Source organism: Lonchura striata, chromosome 2 (genome assembly GCF_050655825.1).
Source record: "Lonchura striata isolate lonStrDom1 chromosome 2, ASM5065582v1, whole genome shotgun sequence".
NCBI lineage: Eukaryota > Metazoa > Chordata > Aves > Passeriformes > Estrildidae > Lonchura > Lonchura striata.
The window spans coordinates 149,506,166-149,524,375 of record NC_140704.1 but is presented as its reverse complement, the minus strand read 5'-3'; the positions used below and the strand labels follow the sequence as shown (position 1 = coordinate 149,524,375).

Here is an 18,210-nt window from a genome sequence, read left to right as displayed (position 1 = left end):
AAGAGAGTACTAAACTGGTCTGAGTTTAGTCTGTTAATTTTAGATGGCACAGCTGTATCATCTTCTTACTGTTTCAATGAGGGGAATAATGTATTGTGTCCAGTTTAGACAAGGGATATTAATATTCATTGATAAACCCTTCTTGGCTAAGTCAGTGGATAACCCCACAGCTGGCTACAGGGTTCTTCCTTGGAGAGTTAAGTAATTTAAGTTGTGAATCTTGAAAAAAAAAAACAAAAAAACTTTGACCACCTGAGAAAATTGACTTGGCCTGACTTGTCAAAAGTCATAAAAGGATGATTCCATTGACATTCTAACTGTCATCATATAGCACTAAACACAGATGTCTGGTGTTTTCTGAGGTGCTTTACTATGTTCAAGACATCACCTAGGACTGGCAGACATGACACAGGACAAATGTGAGACCTGTGCCCTTCCCAGGGGTGTCTGGAGGCAAGAGGGGCAGAGCATCTCAGGTGTCTGATGTGGGAAAATGAACAGAGCCCTCAGTCCACCCAAGCCATGGTGTCTGGTGAGATATTCAGGTGGCCAACCAGTGCAGGAGAGCTGAACTGTTCTGCTACATCCACTGCCTTACACACCTAAGGCTTGTTTCTGTTCTCTGTACACAGGAATCCAGTCTTTGAGATGTCTTCAGGTATCCCATCTGGCCTCCAGCTGCAGCTTTGGAAAAGCAGGAATCTGACATGTGTACTGTTCCATATAGCCCTGAATGGATGATTTGGGTATGAGGTCAGTAGGGTCACCAAATTTCTGCTTGGATTTTTTTTCAGTGCAGTACACATGCTGCTTAAGAGTGTGCCAAACATTTTTGTGGGTGATTTTGATGCCTCAGGTTTTAGCTTTTTTTTTTCAGATTCTGTACTGCTTTAGTGTGTAGTTCTGACCTTCACATTAAGGGATGGTAAGCTTTCTTCACAGAGTAGGCAGACAAAGAATTCCTTCTCTAGCTTGGGACTAAAGACAACCAATCCAAATTTCAGGCCCAAGAGCAAAAACAATGGTGGACTGAAGAGAGAGAAACAAGAAGTATGGGACTTCATAAGCTAAAGCTGTAACTGGGCAATTAGCTTTAATATGCAAATGGACCAGAACTTATAAAAGTGAGAGACCCCATGAACAGTTGTCCATTTTGTGACCATTTTGGGTTCATCTTGGGTGTAGCCCTGTCTGGGCTTTTGTGCTGCCCAAGGGGTATCCATTGAGGCCTTTTAATAAATACCTAATTTATTCTTTAACTCTGTCTAGCCTTTGTTCTAGGTCAGCCATCACAAGGCATCACTTGGGGAGTTCACACCTCTGAAAAGGGAATCCAGCCCTTTTGGAAAGCCTGGTTCTTAATTCACAAGCTGCTCAGGCACATTCAGCCATTGCTGGAATGACTTTCATGACAGAAGAAAGAAGAAATGCCCAGGGCTAAAGGAGCTGGTGGGCATGACCTATGAAGTTGCTGCAAATATTTCTTGTGGTCAGATATTTGGGGTTACTCTTAAAACATATCAGAGGAAGGAACTAGATCATTCTCACTCAAGTAATTAAAAGCACAAACACTGATAGTCAAGAAAGAAATAGCAGAATGAAGGCTGTGATACAAAGAGCTTACAATTGTGTATTAATTAATTCTCCCTACCAAGAATCCTGGTTACTATAAGTCAGCATAGACCTGTTAACTTCTGCAAATAGTGCCACTTTATGGGAAGACATGGCATCCAAAACTTCAGCATATTTAGCCTAGAATGGGAAAGTGTGGGGTTTTTCCCCTCCCACAAGGTCTACGCAGTGAAGACATTACACATTTCAGCACTGCAGAATTACAGTAAGCTGCTCACACTTTGTAATTCACAGCATTTTCTAAAGTGTGAAGCCACTTCAGTTGTCAATAGATCACAGAAAAAAAAAAAAAGACAAACTAGTGATCTCAAGATAAAAAAAGCATTGTGTAGAGCAAATTGGTAAGGAATCTTTACAAGGTTTAATAATCTTGCAGAAAAAAATCAAGAACATGTAACCAGATTTTTTTTTTTTTTTTAATGGTTTTAATGTAGCAGAAAATGAATGCACAAAGTGGGTGTTTTCATCAAGGGATTTGTTTCTGCTGGTAAGGGCATTATGTCCCTTAATGAAATACTCAAAAATTGTTTCCTTGCTGAGGAACCTAAATTCGTCATGACTTAAGTGTCTGCCAGTAAAATTGTCTAATCATGAAATTTTCTGCTGGTGGTCAGGTTGTGGTGACACCAATAATCTACTCAGAAGCTTTTTGAAACCTTGTTACAGGAAGGATCTCCTGATACTTTGGATTGCTGTCAGTACTGTTCCTATAGGAAGACTGGATTTAAGCCTCCTTTCCCAAAGCTGCTGTAAAGCAGACTTCAGTCTAAACCATACATTTGCTTGTGTGCTTTCACTCTGTGGTTTTAAAACACCACTCTAAATCTTTTTGTAGTTACTTCATTTCTGCATTCACAGGAAACAACTGTGAAGGTTACATCAAAACATTATAGATTCTGTTGGCTTTGTGGCTTAACTGGATATATTATCTTCAGTCCACCGGAATCATGATGAGAGTTAGACTTTTATGTCTAATGAGCATAATTAGTAATCTGGAGATTGAGACTAATACCCAAATATTTTGTAGGTAAATATTTTTTAAGTATATATATCTACCTTTACTTTGGTCTCTGCCAGTTGGTTTTATGTCTGACACTTATGAGTGCTCAAAGCTTTCAAGCTGTGTCTCCCTAAAATCAATGAAGAAAGCCACAAACTGTGTCTTAACTTTTAAGTATTCACTGGCATTTTCTCAAGCAAACCACAAATAAAATTCTTACTTTTTTTTCTTTTTTTTTTTTGTGGTGTGGATAATTTAAGCCATAAAGTCCAGGCTCTGCTGCATAAGAAGTTGCATTTTGATTTTAAAACAGTTCAGATGGGAGGGAGCTGGGCGTGTTCAGCCTCTAGAAGAGAGGACTGAGAGGGGATCTCATCAATGTCTGTGAGTGTCTGAAGGGTGAGTCAGGAGGGAGGGGCCAGGCTGTTCTGGTGATGCTGAGCAGCAGGAGAAGAGGCAATGGGCACAAACTGGCACAGAAAGTTCCACCTGAATATGAGAAAGTTCTTTGTTGTGCAGGTGACCATGCACTGGAAGAGATTTCCCAGAGAGGCTGTGGAGTCACTTCCACTGGAAATATTGGAAAATCACTGGATAAAACCCTGTTCTGTGTGCTCTGGGATGACCCTGTTTGAGCAGGGAGGTTGGGCCAGGTGACTCAGTGTGGTCCTTTCCAGCCTTATCACCCTGTGATTCTATGAAGACAAAATTAATTCACACAGAGAACATTTATTTTTACATATATAAAGCAAGCCATGTTACTTTTTTGTTACTTAAAATTGGCTTTTAAAAGGTGAAAAATAATTTAAGATAAGCAATTTACCTCCAATGAAAAGTTGCACTTGTTTCATGAAAATACTTTTTTGCCTTCACTTTCCAGTTGCCATAAGACAAATAGGATACACATGGATGTTGGAATTTTCAAGCAAAAATCATCATTAAAATTCTAAGTCCATAAGTTCTCTGTTGACAATTAAGAAACTGAGATAAAATATTCAGCTCCTTCCAAAACATCATGAATGGTGAGGGTTCAACAGTACTAAGAAGTTACTAAGGCTAGCAACCTTCACAGAATTAGCTACTCTGTGCTTTGTGTTCTCCTCACATCAAATTCAGGTTCAGGTGAGACAAACTGTAGTTCAATATAGGTTTTAAGCTGCCACAGTACTAAAAGAACAAATGCTACCCTTCCTCTTTCTGGGGCTGATCACATCCAAATCTCACAATAGTTTAGAGAAAAATAGACCTGAAAGCTAACCAGTATTCAGGATACCAACAGCAACAATAATAATAATAATAATAATAATGAAAAATTTGTTTCTCAGTTGGATCAATTAATTTATTTTAGTACACAGCTGTATAGATGTTTCATAAAGTAAAAGGGAGTGTAAGGACCATACAGAAATAGGAAGAGTGAAAGAGTGAAGGTTTCTTTCAATGTCAATTGATGCAACAACAACCCAGCTATAATGTAGTGAACATAATTTTACTAGAAGCTACGTGAAATGAAATTATAAGACTGCTGCTATGGGATAAGAGTACAAATAAAGGCAGCTACTGCAGCTCTACTAATGCTTGGTAACTCCTTAAATTGAACTAATTTAACAGTGGGTCTAAGCCTTGAGAAAAGAATTCGAAAAGAATTGGTCTTAATTATCACAATAGCACCAAGTATAAAGCCCTTCACATTTCCATAGTGCTTTATTGCCACTAGCCATTTAATCAATTCAGCTCCCAATGGCTAACTGAGATTATTAGTATTTCCAATATCTTTTGCATAAGGCTGGGAGAATATGCTGCTAAATCTTCACCCAATTCAAAGAAACATTTCTGTAAGAAGAAGTATGAAAGTACCTGAATGCTCACAGCCTCTTAGTGTACTGCAGGCTGTGTTCATCCCAGGACAAAATTTCAAGGTATTCTAAAGGCCAAAGACTGCAGAAATAAAAGCATTGCAAGAATGTGGAGAGACCTGGTAAGTGTTAATACTTCCAGGAGTTTAAGGGCTATGAAAAATAGACATATGAAACACATTTTGGTTTGTTTTGATTGCTAAGTGTACAAGTGGTTAGCACATGAGATAAATGCATTAGGACAGGAGAGAATCACTGAAACACCAAGTAAAGCAATGCTATAATTATAAAATATTCAGAAATATTTCTCTAAGCAATAGGAGAAGGTGTTACAGAAGGTGTTATAGGAGACGCTGTTACACATATTGTGTTTTCTTGGAGTTAGGGAGTCCAGAAACAACTGAAAATGGCCCAGTTCTTGTGGTATTTAATCCTTAGAGACAAATTTTGAATTGGATATATACACATTTCATTAAAAAAAATGGCATAGGCATCTATGCTCCCATATTAATTTTGAATCAGAGGAAGGAATTATGCATTGAATTAACTTGGTGTGGAACAAGAAGAGCCCAGGAGACCCATAGGGACAGGTTTAAACTGGTGAAACTCTGATTTTTTTAGGTGATATTATGAGTTGGGCCTTCTGGCAAGATTTGAGAAATGTTTTTTCTCTGTTTAACAACTGAATTATATTAGCAAACAGATTGTAAGGGAAATGAAAACAAAGTCTTTATCTGCATTCATGTCATTTTGTTACACTGAAAAATAAATTATGTTCTATATGAGCTTTTGTTATTCTCTAATATTTCATCCTATCCCTTCATTAGTGCAGTAATCTCCTCTACCATTAAATCTCCCTTGTTTTTACTTGCATATAGATATGGGAATGTGCAAAGAGAAAATGTGATGAGGGTTTATTAGTTTATTTTTCCTGAATACATTTGTTATTGGTATCAGATATTGCATTAAAGGAATTCAAAGACTTTTTTGTTATATTGTCCCTGAGTATTCTGTTTCTATGTTATTTTGTATTGCTGTTTCCCTTCCCAGTACACTGCTATGGGGAACCTTCCTTTAGTCTGGTATGTGCAATGTAGTTAAATTAATTTTCTGGGGTAAGTAGACTTTGATGGTGATGATTTTTACCAGAGGCAGGACCATTAAAAAATTGTAGTGTAAAATACCTGATTGAACTGAGGCAGAGAAAAAGGGGAAAGATTTCTCAATTTAGATGAATTTGTTTACTTACTTTTTCCATGGTAAAATTTTAATGTGTGTAAGACATGGAAAAAGGCATCTGTAAAAGCACTGCATTTTCAAGCAACTGAACATTATCAGCTAAGCAAAAATTTTGCTGGAAAACTCCAGGAAGAGGCTTTCAGAATTAGGTCCAGACTAGATGCCTTACTCTCTTTTTCACATACACCAATTCTTCACTGGAACAACTGCAGTGGCTGTCCACCAACTTTAACAAAATTACTTTTGATTTAATAGTCCTGGACATAAGGGACAACTCAAACTCTCGGGCTAAATTATGGATCAAAGCTTTGTTGGAGAAGGAATAAATCTACATGTTAAAGCCAAAAGCTTAACAATTACAGACTGGATAACACATAAGGAAATGAAATTGTAATTCTGACTTGTCAGTTCCAAGAATAAAGGCCTTTATCTTCTGCATGAAAGGGGTTACTTTACAAGTACTCTTGGCAGCTAGTCTCTTCTTGTATTACAGGTGAGATACTGGAAGGTGGACACTCATACCTCCAGAGCTACTAATTTGCAGCAATTAATTCAGCTAGGGATCAGTTTGAAAAATTGCAAAGTTTTCTCATCTGTTCATGAGTCACTTTCATATGGAAAAGAGGAATGGTGTGTGATTATGAACGTCAGAGGGAGGACAGAAAACTCAAGAGAAAAGAACAACCTTCCAATACCACGTGAAAATTGTGCAAACAGCTAATTCTTTGAGCTTTCAGTAGAATCCAGATAAGACAAAGGCAGAACATTTGATTTATGCCACCATATCAATGTAGATCAGCTCTGATGAGATGGTGAAGTTGCTCTTGCAGCTGGCTGTTGCCCTTGGTCTTGCCTGAGACACTCAGAAAAAAAGAACACTTGAGGTTGGAAGGGATCTTAAAGATCATCTAATTCCATCCCTCCTCCCTAAGGCAGGGATACCTCACACTATCACAGAAGCAGAGAAGCAGAGAATCAAAGAATCACAAAACCCTTCTTTGCAGACCTGCTAGACCAGCTTTCCCAAGGTCTCATCCAACCTGGTCTTTGTGCTTCCTTTTTGTGTTTGAATTTGTCCATGAGCTACTTGTTCATCCACACAGGCCTCCTGGTGTCTTTACCCAACTTCCTCTTTGTTGGCATGTGTTGCTCCAGGGCTCTATCCCATGGCACTCTACCAAGGACATCCTTGAAGAGGCCAAATTCTGCTATCCTGAAGTCCAGAGCTTGCTGAGTGCCGTCCTTGTGCTGGCACCTCCTGGACTGCCTGCAGCCTCAAACAGACACCAGCATGCTTGAAATCCCCTGTGAAGACCAGGTCTTGTGACTGTGGGGCTGCTGCCCCGTGTCTGGAAAGGTCCTCAGCCATTCAGACTTCCTGGCTGGGCAAGCTGTATCAGACCTCCATGTTAATATCAGCTGTCCCTGCCCATGCTTCCATCCTGATCCATGAGCTCCTCATCCATCCCCAGGTGAAGCTCTGTGCACTCCAGCTGGTGTTGGCCACAACATTGAGGGCGTTGTCCCCTTCTCATCTTCCTGCCAGTCCTTCCTAGAGCCTGTTGTCTTCTCCACCATAATCTTCCACAGTCCAGTCATAGCAGCCATTGCATCACATCTCCATGGCATCCATGGAATCACAGCCCTGCAGGCATGGGCACAGCTCTAACTTTCCTGGTTTATTCCCCTGCTCCATGCATGTGATAAAGGCCCCCAGTGACACAGACTCATGGCTGGAGTGCCTGGAATTCCTCTGGGCTGCCCTCCAGGTGCTCTCCTGCTTCCTTTGATCCCTCTCCAGGTTCTGGGCATCTCTTGCTGGCCCACATGTCTAGCTGAGAGGACTGGGAAGGACTGAGATTCCTCTCCCTAATTGTGCTTTCAATAACAAATAAAACCCAGGGGTCTTTGCATGATTCTTAAGAAAGAAGGCATCAATACTAAGCTGTGATAGTTAACATAATGAGAATTATGGCCTTAAAATCTAGAACTAATATTTTGTTATAATTTAGAGCTATTTTTTGTTTTTGTTAATTAACATTTTATTTTTAAATACAAAATATTTAATCAGATTATATTTATTTCCTGTTTTCTAGTGAACTTGGCTGCTTTGTCCTATAGACAAGGTTAACCATTGGAAAAATTAATTTCTTCTTTTCCAGAAAAAACATTATAATTAAGTTCTTAGTGAAACAGATGGACAGTCCTACCCACAAAATAGAGATGTTTATGCAAATATCACTGAACTAATTGATGCTCAGTTACATCAAAAAGAAGCCCATAAGATTCTTCCCTGGTGTCAACATTTTTGACTATGATTTACTACATTAATGATGTCTTATAGTGAGCCATGTTCCTAAGGGAGAACAAAACCTGTAACTTTTGGACACAATTTATTTTCTTGATCAATGCAGTTGCATGAGAAGAAAATACATTATGTTAGCCTAGTAAATGACACATCCATAGGAAGGTGTAAATCAAATGTGCTTGTACTTTGTTTCATAAAGAAATCATGTAAAAAAATCCAGATTCATTCAGGATTGTCTGTATTGTATAATTTTAGAAATATTAATTTGAAATTATTTATTCATAATTAATTGCCATTCAGTTAATTTATGGCCCCTGAGGAAAGAGCCAGGCATGAACACCTCATTAATTTTGTTTAATCAACAGTAAAACATTCAGAAGGTTCACATGCTTTAATCCCTTCTTTTATTAGAGACTATTACCAGGCAACTGTGTATAAACCCCTCAAACTGTAGGACAGTTCACATTTTCCACAAACCCTAAGGCTAGAACCTTTAAAAACATCTGTGAAAGGGAACACGTGTGTTTTGCAAAATGCTGGTGGGACCCATTTCATCTTCCTTTGATATGCATTGTTCCCCTCTGGATATACATATCCTATATGTAAGAGCCTCAGAGTATAAAGCAACATGGGGTTAATCCATAAATCTTTAACTTGAAAATAACTCTGTTCCTTAACTGCTCACCTGGAGTCAAGAAATGCATGGCTTGGAGATCTGGTTGATGATTTCACCAAGAGTTTGCAAAATAGAGAGGGAAGAAAAATCTGAAGGGTGTCTGAAGGGTTTACTGTATGTAGGAAAATTATGAGCATGTCTTCTTTTACCTCCTGGGAAAGGGTAGCAGAAAATAAATCTAATTCCTTTACATCCAAGAGAATCATTATAATGTCCATCACTCCTGAAACAGATGGACAATTGCACCAAATAAATAAAATATTAGTGTAAATATCACTGAGCTAATTGACTTTTATCTAAACCAAAAGAGGGAAAACAAGATATGTACATGTTTCTAACAGCTGTGACTATAATTTATATCATTAATGACTCCTTCTGTTAAGCCATTATCATGGGCCTAAAGATTCTGGAATCTAATTTAATTTTTTGATCAGTGAGATGAATGCAAAGATAGCACACAGGGATTGTTATAGAGCAAATCATATCTCTAGGGCAGTAAAATGTAGACCCACTCAAATTTTTTTTCCCCCAATGTTTTATTTTTCAACTGTTTTTAGTTATGTAAGAGACAATATTTTTCTTCAAAGTTTTTTTGCTTTTTTTTTTTTTTAATATATATTTCAGATATTTCCTCTCTAGAGAAAAGTACGAGATTCTATCTATTATTCATCTGTAAAACCTGACAAGTCCGTGACATTTCTCAGATTTACCACATTACCACTGAGGATAGGTTTTATTATTTTTGGTGAACATATGCCATAGTTTCACTGAGTCCACAATCATGAGAACAAATTTCTTGCTTGAAGCTGAATAACAAGTATGTAATATCATACTTCTAGAGATAAGGCACAAAATGGATGTTCTCCTTATACTCTGATTTTATATGTGTGTAAGCCCAACACCTATTGGAATAAGACCAGTAAAAACATTAAAGATTTCTGTCACTCTAAATCTGCAAAGCTTTTGCAAATCTCCCAACAAAGGAAAACATTCAGGCTCACTAAATCAAAAGTGAACAAGGGGGGGATCTAGGAACTGTCCTAAGAATTAATTAATTAATATTTTCCATGAGATTTACTCTAGTACTTGATCCTGAAGTTCTATAAGTACAGCATTTTTATTTTGAAGATAAGGCCATTTTGTTGTTTTTTTAAGCTCATTAGATTAAGGGCTTGAAAATATGTACACGTCAAATTTTAAAAGCCTGAAAAAAAATCCATCCAGAATTTGTGTTCCTCTTAAACACCTCTAGAAATCTAAATCTCAGGGCCCTGTATAGCAATTCAAGCTATAAACAGTTTACATATTTCAAATGCACACTGACTACTACATTTCCTTTCACAATCCAAGCATCAGAATACTTTTCCCCTCATTTTTCATAACGCATTGGGTTTTTAAAAAAATCAGTGACAGAAACAAAGAACAGGCAGTGGATGCAGTGCTGACTCAAGTAGTCTGTGATCACTCTCTAACAGATAACACATCTTGCTATGCTGCAGAGGCACATTCAGACAGATAATGTGCAATTCTAATTCAAAAAATGTTTGAACATAATGTTTCTGTCTTGCTGCCTGATCTTTCAACTTCTGTTTCTTAGCAGTGTTAATTCCACTACAGCCCATTGATTCTCACAAAATTAGTTTTTCTCGGGCTGTGTTAGAGAACTTTTTAGTCAGGAGGTTTTTGGTTTTATATTTTGTGAGGTTTTTCCCTCCTCCAGCCTTACCCATTCTGTGACTCAGACTCACCTTTGACATATTGCGGAAATGTTACAGAAAATCTTTTAATGGAAACTAACTGTGGAACATGATCTGAGAGACACTGAAGGTGCCACAGAAAAATATGATATATGATGCCAGGTAAGATACTTCTACTAGAGTTAGAGAATTCATAATTCAATAGTCCAAGGCACTGATAAAATCTTGTCTGCAATATTGTGCAACATTCAGATCCCTGGGTCATCAGGGAAATGGAAAAATTACCTAAGGGCAGGAGACTGATGAACCTGAGCTTTTCAGAAACAGAGGTTGTGAGGAAATCTGATTGCTGAGTACAAATGCATCAGAACCTAAGCACCAGGGAAGGAGATGAGTTGTTTAAGCTAAAGGTTGGTGTAACAAATGCTGTACTGTAGCAAATGCTCACACAGATACTTTGTGAGTGGGACATTTTCACTCATCAGAATGGAGTTCTGGAAAAAAACCCTAAAATAACTGTAGAACAAAAAACAATTGGCATTTTTAAGCAGGTGTTTCTTGATTTTGTGCCAATGAGTAACATCTGGAGTCTTCCCTCACTAAAAGTGAGAGGGACCAAGAAAATACAACACACTGGAGTCCAACCACAAGCTCTTTATTAGTGCCCTGTCCAGAAATTCTTTTATAAAAAAAATAAAGATTGCAGCAGGAAAATGTTGTGCTGTGTAAGAATCCTATTGACCTCAGTTGCCCATCAGAGTTGTGTAAAAAGCCTGGCTCTTACCAGTCCAAGGGTCTGAGGAGTTAAGGTTGAGCATCTTCAGTGCACAGTTTCAGTGGCTTTGATTGCCTCTGACTAACTAAGGCAAATGCTACATCATTTTGGAAATCACATGATCACCTCTTGTCTTGAAGGTATTTTAATTTCCTTCTCAAAAATCACTGAAAATCATTTATTATCTAAAAGCTTAGCTAGGAGGTCTTGCTAGGAAGTCTGAGGAAAACTTCTTGATTCTCATTCTGAATAACAGTGAGGGGAAAGTGCTGAGACACTTGTTCATGCCTCCATGGCTTGGAAAATGCAGATTTTCTAAGTGTAGTAGTTCAGCTAGGGATTTTAAGGGTGGTCCAGCATATAGCAGAAGAAAAAATTGCAACAAAATCATTGCTAAAAGGAATGTAAAATTCCAAGAATGCAGGAGAGATTAAATTCTCTATGGTAAATTTCTTTTGTAGAAAGCAAGGATATGGGTGCTTGTTTCATTTTGGGACGGGAAGCAGAGCAAGACAGAACACTTCATATTCAAGGAAGAAAAAAATTAGACAAATATAACACTAATGTTTCCTAGTTGCTGAAGAACAGTAAATAAAACCAGACAGTATATTTTTCCAGGCTGCATCCCCTCTTTTCTGCTAATTACAGAAACATTTCAAGCTTTTCATCCTATTTTATTTGTTTTTCAGCATATACTATCTTCAAAATTCATTTCCACGAATCTGATTATTTCCATTTTGTGCTTCACATAATGAATCACATATTTGTTTCAAGAGCTCCTCATCTCCTGATCCCCTTTGGGATCAAAAGCATGAAATCTGATACATTAGCCATTCTGTCCCATTATATTAATTAGGAATGAAGATCATGTTTTGACAAATTGCTTGGAATTTATGAAGCATTTATTGAAATCATTGCCTTTTAAATATATGCAATTGCAGATCTTCTTATAAAAAAAAAAACACATAGGAAATGCAGAGAAAGCTAGGGATCAAACAGATATGACAGGAGCACACATAATTACTCTAAAATTATTGTCTCAGATTGTGCCTGCCTCATAGGCAAAAATGTCAAAGGTAAATACCAAAATACTCCTCTTTTCAACTTGAAAGAGCAGATATAATTTCCTGTAGTTACGAGGTAGGGGTTGTTATTGTTTCTATTAGGAGCAGTGTGAAATCCACAGCAAAATTTGAGAAATATAACTTTTGGGAGTAAATTTTTTCTGGGAGATGTTTTTATCAGAATTTGATGCCTCTGTGAATGGAAAATAGGACACCTCTCCTTCCTCTGCATCTTTAAATGCTTTAGCTCTTTGTCCTTTCAATTTCTAAATATCACAACAACCTCAATTAAAAGTAGGAGTTTGTAAAGAGCCAAGGACACTGCTCTGAGACACAAATTAACCTCCTCACTGCCTGCCTCTGCCTATGACAGAGCAGAGTGCCTTGCTGCTGGCTCAGATGTGACATCATGGCACTGAAGGGCAGCTGGAGACAAATCCAGGTCCATCCTCATGACACAGACATTGCTGTGCAGGACTGTGAAAGAGAGAAGGATGGAGAGGAGGGGAGACAAGCATAGCGAGGAGAAGGCAGCTCACCTTCTCTCCTCCTGGACAGCAGATCCATCTGTTGCATCTGGCAGTTTAGGGGTAATGTCAGGAAGAAAAGTTGTGTGCAATTCCCACTGTCTGCCTACTCCAGTAACACAATTAAGACCTTGGAGTCAGGATGTCATGGTAATTCCGTGATGAGTGAAGTTCATTTAGAAGGTGCTTCAGCCCACAGCTGTGCAACTCTCTACATATGAGTTAAACACAGTTGAAATTAATGAGATTTGGTAGGTTGAAACAGTTTATGGATGAGCTTTAATCCACAGACAGGAACTGAGGCTTCTCTGAGTCTGAATTTCAGAACATTCTTTGGGATTGTGGGATAACGTAGTCAGCTATGAATGATCAGATATGTACCTTCAGTTTTTTCCCTGCTGTGAAAGGGTTCAGTGCTCTTGGCATTATTTCTAAAGAGAGAGAATAATACCTCCATTCAACCAAGGGATTTCTGAAGGCCTGTAAGGATTATTCATGCTCCCTACAGACTTAGGGGAGAGAAATTTGTCCAAAAGTCCTCTCTGAACTCTTTTGTTCTACAGCTTCTGGAGAGCCATGTTCTCCCTCTAAATACCTCAGAGAGGCAAAGCCCAGGAGCCAAAGCAGACACAAAGAAATTTAAAAGAAAACATACTCAGTACAGCACAGGCCAATCCACTCAGCTGGCTCAGAGCTGTTTTGGCAGAGCAGTTGAACTTTTGAGTGTTCACTAGCACAGAATGCCAAAAAAATATATCCCCTACCTCTGGCTTCATATAATTTTCTTTATGTCTTTATGTCTCTACCCTTATTGTCCTTTTGTTTCCATTCTTTGGTATTTTTGTCTTCCTAAATAGCAATGATAAGCATATTTATGCAGATCTCTTAGCAGGCAAATGTATTCTTGTATGTGCTGTAATGTGCTTCCTGTCATGTTGTTCATTATTCCTTCAGACTTTAATAATCTTCTCAGCTTGATATGGTTAAGAATAATGAGGCATTTATTCCTATTCAAGAAGCTAATTAAAAGACTCAGTTTTGTTTCTCTTAGGTGGGTTGATAGCTTAATTATAGATGTAAGATTCACAAAAAAAATCCCCTTTCTATGTTGGATAGCCTTTATACAACTACATCATGTCTCTCTTACCATTTGCTTCATGACATTGTATATTACAGTTCCCTGGGAAAAGAACAATACAATGAAGTTTGAAACAAAATGCTTCTGCTAAAGAGCTGCAAAGTTATGATGAGCAATTACTATGTGAAAGCTAAACTGAGCATTATTTGGAGCTGGAACTGAGGTTTCCATTGTTTGTCTGAAAAGAAAACAGGGCCTGGCCATTGTCTTCACTTGTCACCTCCAACTCAGATTATAAGTAATGGGGCATGAGTGATGCGTGGCTGTGTGCCCATACCAGCCTTAATTCTTCAAAGTGGAGAAGTCTGTGCAAAGCCAGAGACGTGCAGAGCTTCCTGGGGTTTTGCCTTTGCTACACTGTGTATGCCAGCAGTGATTTAGAGCTACACTGTGGTGCCTTCCCAATAGTTTTCCAGATTTATATTTTACTTGTATTGTCTTCTTGTTATAGCTCACTGTTAAAATACCATAATTTGCGAAATAAAGAATAGAGACCTAAAGGAGGTCTCTGAGTCAACCCATCAGAACCACAGTGCAAACAGAAATAATGGGAGATCCTCAACTCCATAAACTCCCCAGTCCTGCAGACCTTTAGGTTCCACAAGAAAAACAGACAGACACCTAAACTAACTCACACTGAAGCAGAGGCAGAACTGTGTGGGGTACTCCAGCCAGGAACAGGCTGTGGAACAAGGCAAAATCCTGGAGGAAGAACCAGCCTCTGCCGGGGGCCCAGCAGGGTTGTATGGGAATGACTGTCCTCAGAAACTCTGGAAGGGATCTTCTGGTCTCCTACAGCAGGATCTGTCCAGGCATCTGCCTGCAGTGCTGCTGCAAACTGGACCCTGCAAAGTGGTTTGTTTGAGTGGACAACTGGTGGCTACCTTGCTGTGTTCAACATTTTTTTATTGTATAGGTTCAAGTCTTGAGAGAATCCTAAAGGAGCACTGTGTAAGAATGCCTGTGGTTCCATTCTGTGGGAGGAGACTGGAAACAAGGAGGAGGTCAAAAGCCTTCATGTCTGCCCTGAGTGATAACTCCCTTGTTAAAGAAATTCAAGACACAGTTGGGTTAGCCGAAAGGTACATTTCTACTGAGTTTTATTGAAACTTGATGGGATATGGATAGCTGCACATCTGAGAGTCACACTGTGGCCTAGCCCGAGGTTTGGATGCTCCTGACTTCACTTACTTGTAGGGGTTTTGTCTTTAAAAAATAAACACTCACAGACTTTTTCATCTTGCTTTGAGGCAATGCCATACCTGCCTATCATGAATAGCAGACAATTTGATGATGGTAATTTTTCCAATCATGATCTCCCACCAAAACTTCCTGGAGCTACAGACAGGGGAGGAGTTTTCCCTCCTGCTGAGCATGGCAAATACATTGGACCATAATAAATATCCACTGATTATTAGGTTTGCATCAGGGACTAGTCCCTTCTGTCTATTTTAGACAATTGTCGTAATTTCAGATATCAGTTTCTCCCTTCCCTTCCCTTCCCTTCCCTTCCCTTCCCTTCCCTTCCCTTCCCTTCCCTTCCCTTCCCTTCCCTTCCCTTCCCTTCCCTTCCCTTCCCTTCCCTTCCCTTCCCTTCCCTTCCCTTCCCTTCCCTTCCCTTCCCTTCCCTTCCCTTCCCTTCCCTTCCCTTCCCTTCCCTTCCCTTCCCTTCCCTTCCCTTCCCTTCCCTTCCCTTCCCTTCCCTTCCCTTCCCTTCCCTTCCCTTCCCTTCCCTTCCCTTCCCTTCCCTTCCCTTCCCTTCCCTTCCCTTCCCTTCCCTTCCCTTCCCTTCCCTTCCCTTCCCTTCCCTTCCCCCTTCTCTTCCCTTCACTTCCCCCTTCTCTTCCCCCTTCTCTTCCCCCTTCCCTTCCCTTCGAAATATTAGACTACAACTTTGAAAGCTTGTAATAAAAATGCTAAGAAAAGATTTAAATACATATTTACAGTGATGCACCAGCACTAACATGTTGGCTTCTTTCCTGGAAACCTATAGGAGTGTGTGATAACTTTTAGACAGTCAGAAAGTCTTAGAGGAGAGAGAAATGAAAAACCATTTAATTAGGAAGCAAATAGTTTAGCATGGAGGTGAAAGGAAGGTTTTCTTACCCTTGACAGGATTTAAGACTGAGTATTAAAATCCCGATGAAGGAAAGGAATTCAGTGTATATGAACACAGGCCTCAGGGAAAGAGTAAAACTTGAAGGAAAGCTATTAAAATAAGAACAGCTGGTGGTTTTGAATTGGTGGGTACTTCATTGTGCATATCTTATTTAACAAATAAAAATGGTGGAGTTAGACTATTAGTGATGGGTTTGAAGGTTTTGGGTCTTTTGGACCAAACACAGTCATCCAAGTTACATAATGATGGAGTGTTCAAACACATACACCACTGAATAAAGCTAAATTACTGGGTTTAAATTATAATTTTGATTCTACATGAACTGCTTTTCAGTGTGTCTATCAGATTTAGCTGTAATCTGAAGCCAATGTGTGATGAAAGTATATGTTAAATAAACCTAAGTATATTGCTGTTACTGGAAAAATCTACAGCTCAATTTCATGGTCATTTTATAATATATGTATTTCAATAGCAACTTAATTGCAATGTAGAATCCAGGACTACTCCTTAAATACGTGTGACCATTATGACTCAGATTAAACATTTGTCTCCCTTTCTGGTGGAAATCAAATACGAAAATTCTGTACTAACATTTAAGAAGTGGCACTAAACTTGAATGACCAACATTTAAGAGGCAACCTGATAGCTATTTAGAAAAAGTTAGAATCATAAAATTGTTTGGATTGGAAGGCACTTTAAAGATCATCTATTTCCAAACCCTTAGACCTTCCACTAGATCAGGTAGCTCAGTGCCCCATCCCGCCTGGCCTTGAACACTTCCAGAGATGGAGCATCCACAGCTTCTCTGGGCAGCCTCTACCAGGGTCTCACCATCCTCACAGTAAAGAATTTCTTCCAAATATCCAATCTAAACCTTCCATCTTTCAGTTCAAAGCCATTGCCCCTTGTCCTGTCACTACATGTCCTTCTCCAGCTCTCTTGCAGACCCTTCAGGTATTGAAAAGTGGCCATAGGGTCTCCCTGGAGATTTTTTTCTTTTCCAGGCTGAACACCCCTAATTCCCTCAGCCTTTGCTCATAGGAGAGGTGCTCCATCCCTTGCTTCAAGATTTATAAGGACTCTGAACTGGAATCATCAAAGCCTATAAGGTTTAGACTGTGATAATTAATGAAGCAACATTTACTAATTATATCTAGGGCATGAATGTCATTAAGAATTGTGAATGTTTGTGCAGGAACTGAAGGCACAGGGGCTCCTTAAAGAAAGCTTGAAAATTCAATCTAGAACTTTTGTTAGAACAGTTATTTAACACCCATTTTATCAGATGTGAAATATAACAATACTTCCTGTAAAAGCTGGTCTAAGAAGGAGCAAATTGTAGTTCCATAATCACATTCTTTGATCTTTCAGACTTCTAAAAGGGCCAGCCATTTCAAGGGAGACTTCTGAGGACCTGAAAGCTTCCAGTCCTTGTATATGCCACACCTTTGCTGTTGCAAAGACACATAAGTGTGATCCACTGCATGAAAAACCTCCTCAGAAAAGTAGAGCTAATTTCACCAGTTTAATGTAGTGTTTAATTGTTGGGCTTTGCACAGTCAACAAAATAAACCTTGTACGTTGTTTTTGCCTTAAAGTAAGACTTCTCCTTCCAGCCAAGCACTGAATTTGAGCCACTTTGTTTTAATGGATACCAGATTTCTTATGTAAGGCTGAGACTTTGATGGCCCATTGCATTTAAATCTATTAAACCTGTCAGCCCATGGATTCTGCTGTCCTAGAACAACTTGAAACCAACACAGAGCACCGTGCTGCCTGCCCTCTTTCAGAGTATGAGGTAGCCTTGAAGAAAACAAGGAAATTGCCTGGGGTCCATGGCTGTTAAATGGTGTTGATGGCACTGTGTGCCAGGATCTCCATTTTCTAGGGGTACCAATAGCTCCAGCTGACACTGTACTTGACACCTAAAAATAGCCAAATCTAAACATTTTGGGGTCTTTTGTGAGAGCTGATGCCTGTTGGCACTGACATGTTTTCCCATCTGTCCCTCATGTCCTGAGGAACAAAAAAGTTGATTGAAAGTCTCTCCCGTATCTGAGGGACTTTTGCACACAGCAGTTTGGTCACAGATGCTGGGTCAGATTTGTCTTCATTGTCCAAAGCTGAATGAAATTTTTCACGATCAAAGAAGACTAAAATGGTGCCAGCCTACAGCTGATAC

The 18,210-nt window shown here is 39.1% G+C and overlaps 1 long non-coding RNA gene across 1 annotated transcript in view; it reads left to right on the top strand.

Annotated features, from left to right (window-relative positions):
• Nucleotides 1-4,675, top strand: part of LOC146768480 (uncharacterized) — a 34,057-nt gene extending 29,382 nt beyond the window's left edge. Inside the window, exons 2-3 of the long non-coding RNA XR_014953111.1 lie at nt 633-753; nt 1,270-4,675. This is a non-coding gene — a long non-coding RNA (uncharacterized LOC146768480). The remainder of the gene's footprint in view (nt 1-632; nt 754-1,269) is intronic.
• The last annotated feature ends 13,535 nt before the right edge of the window (nt 4,676-18,210 follow it).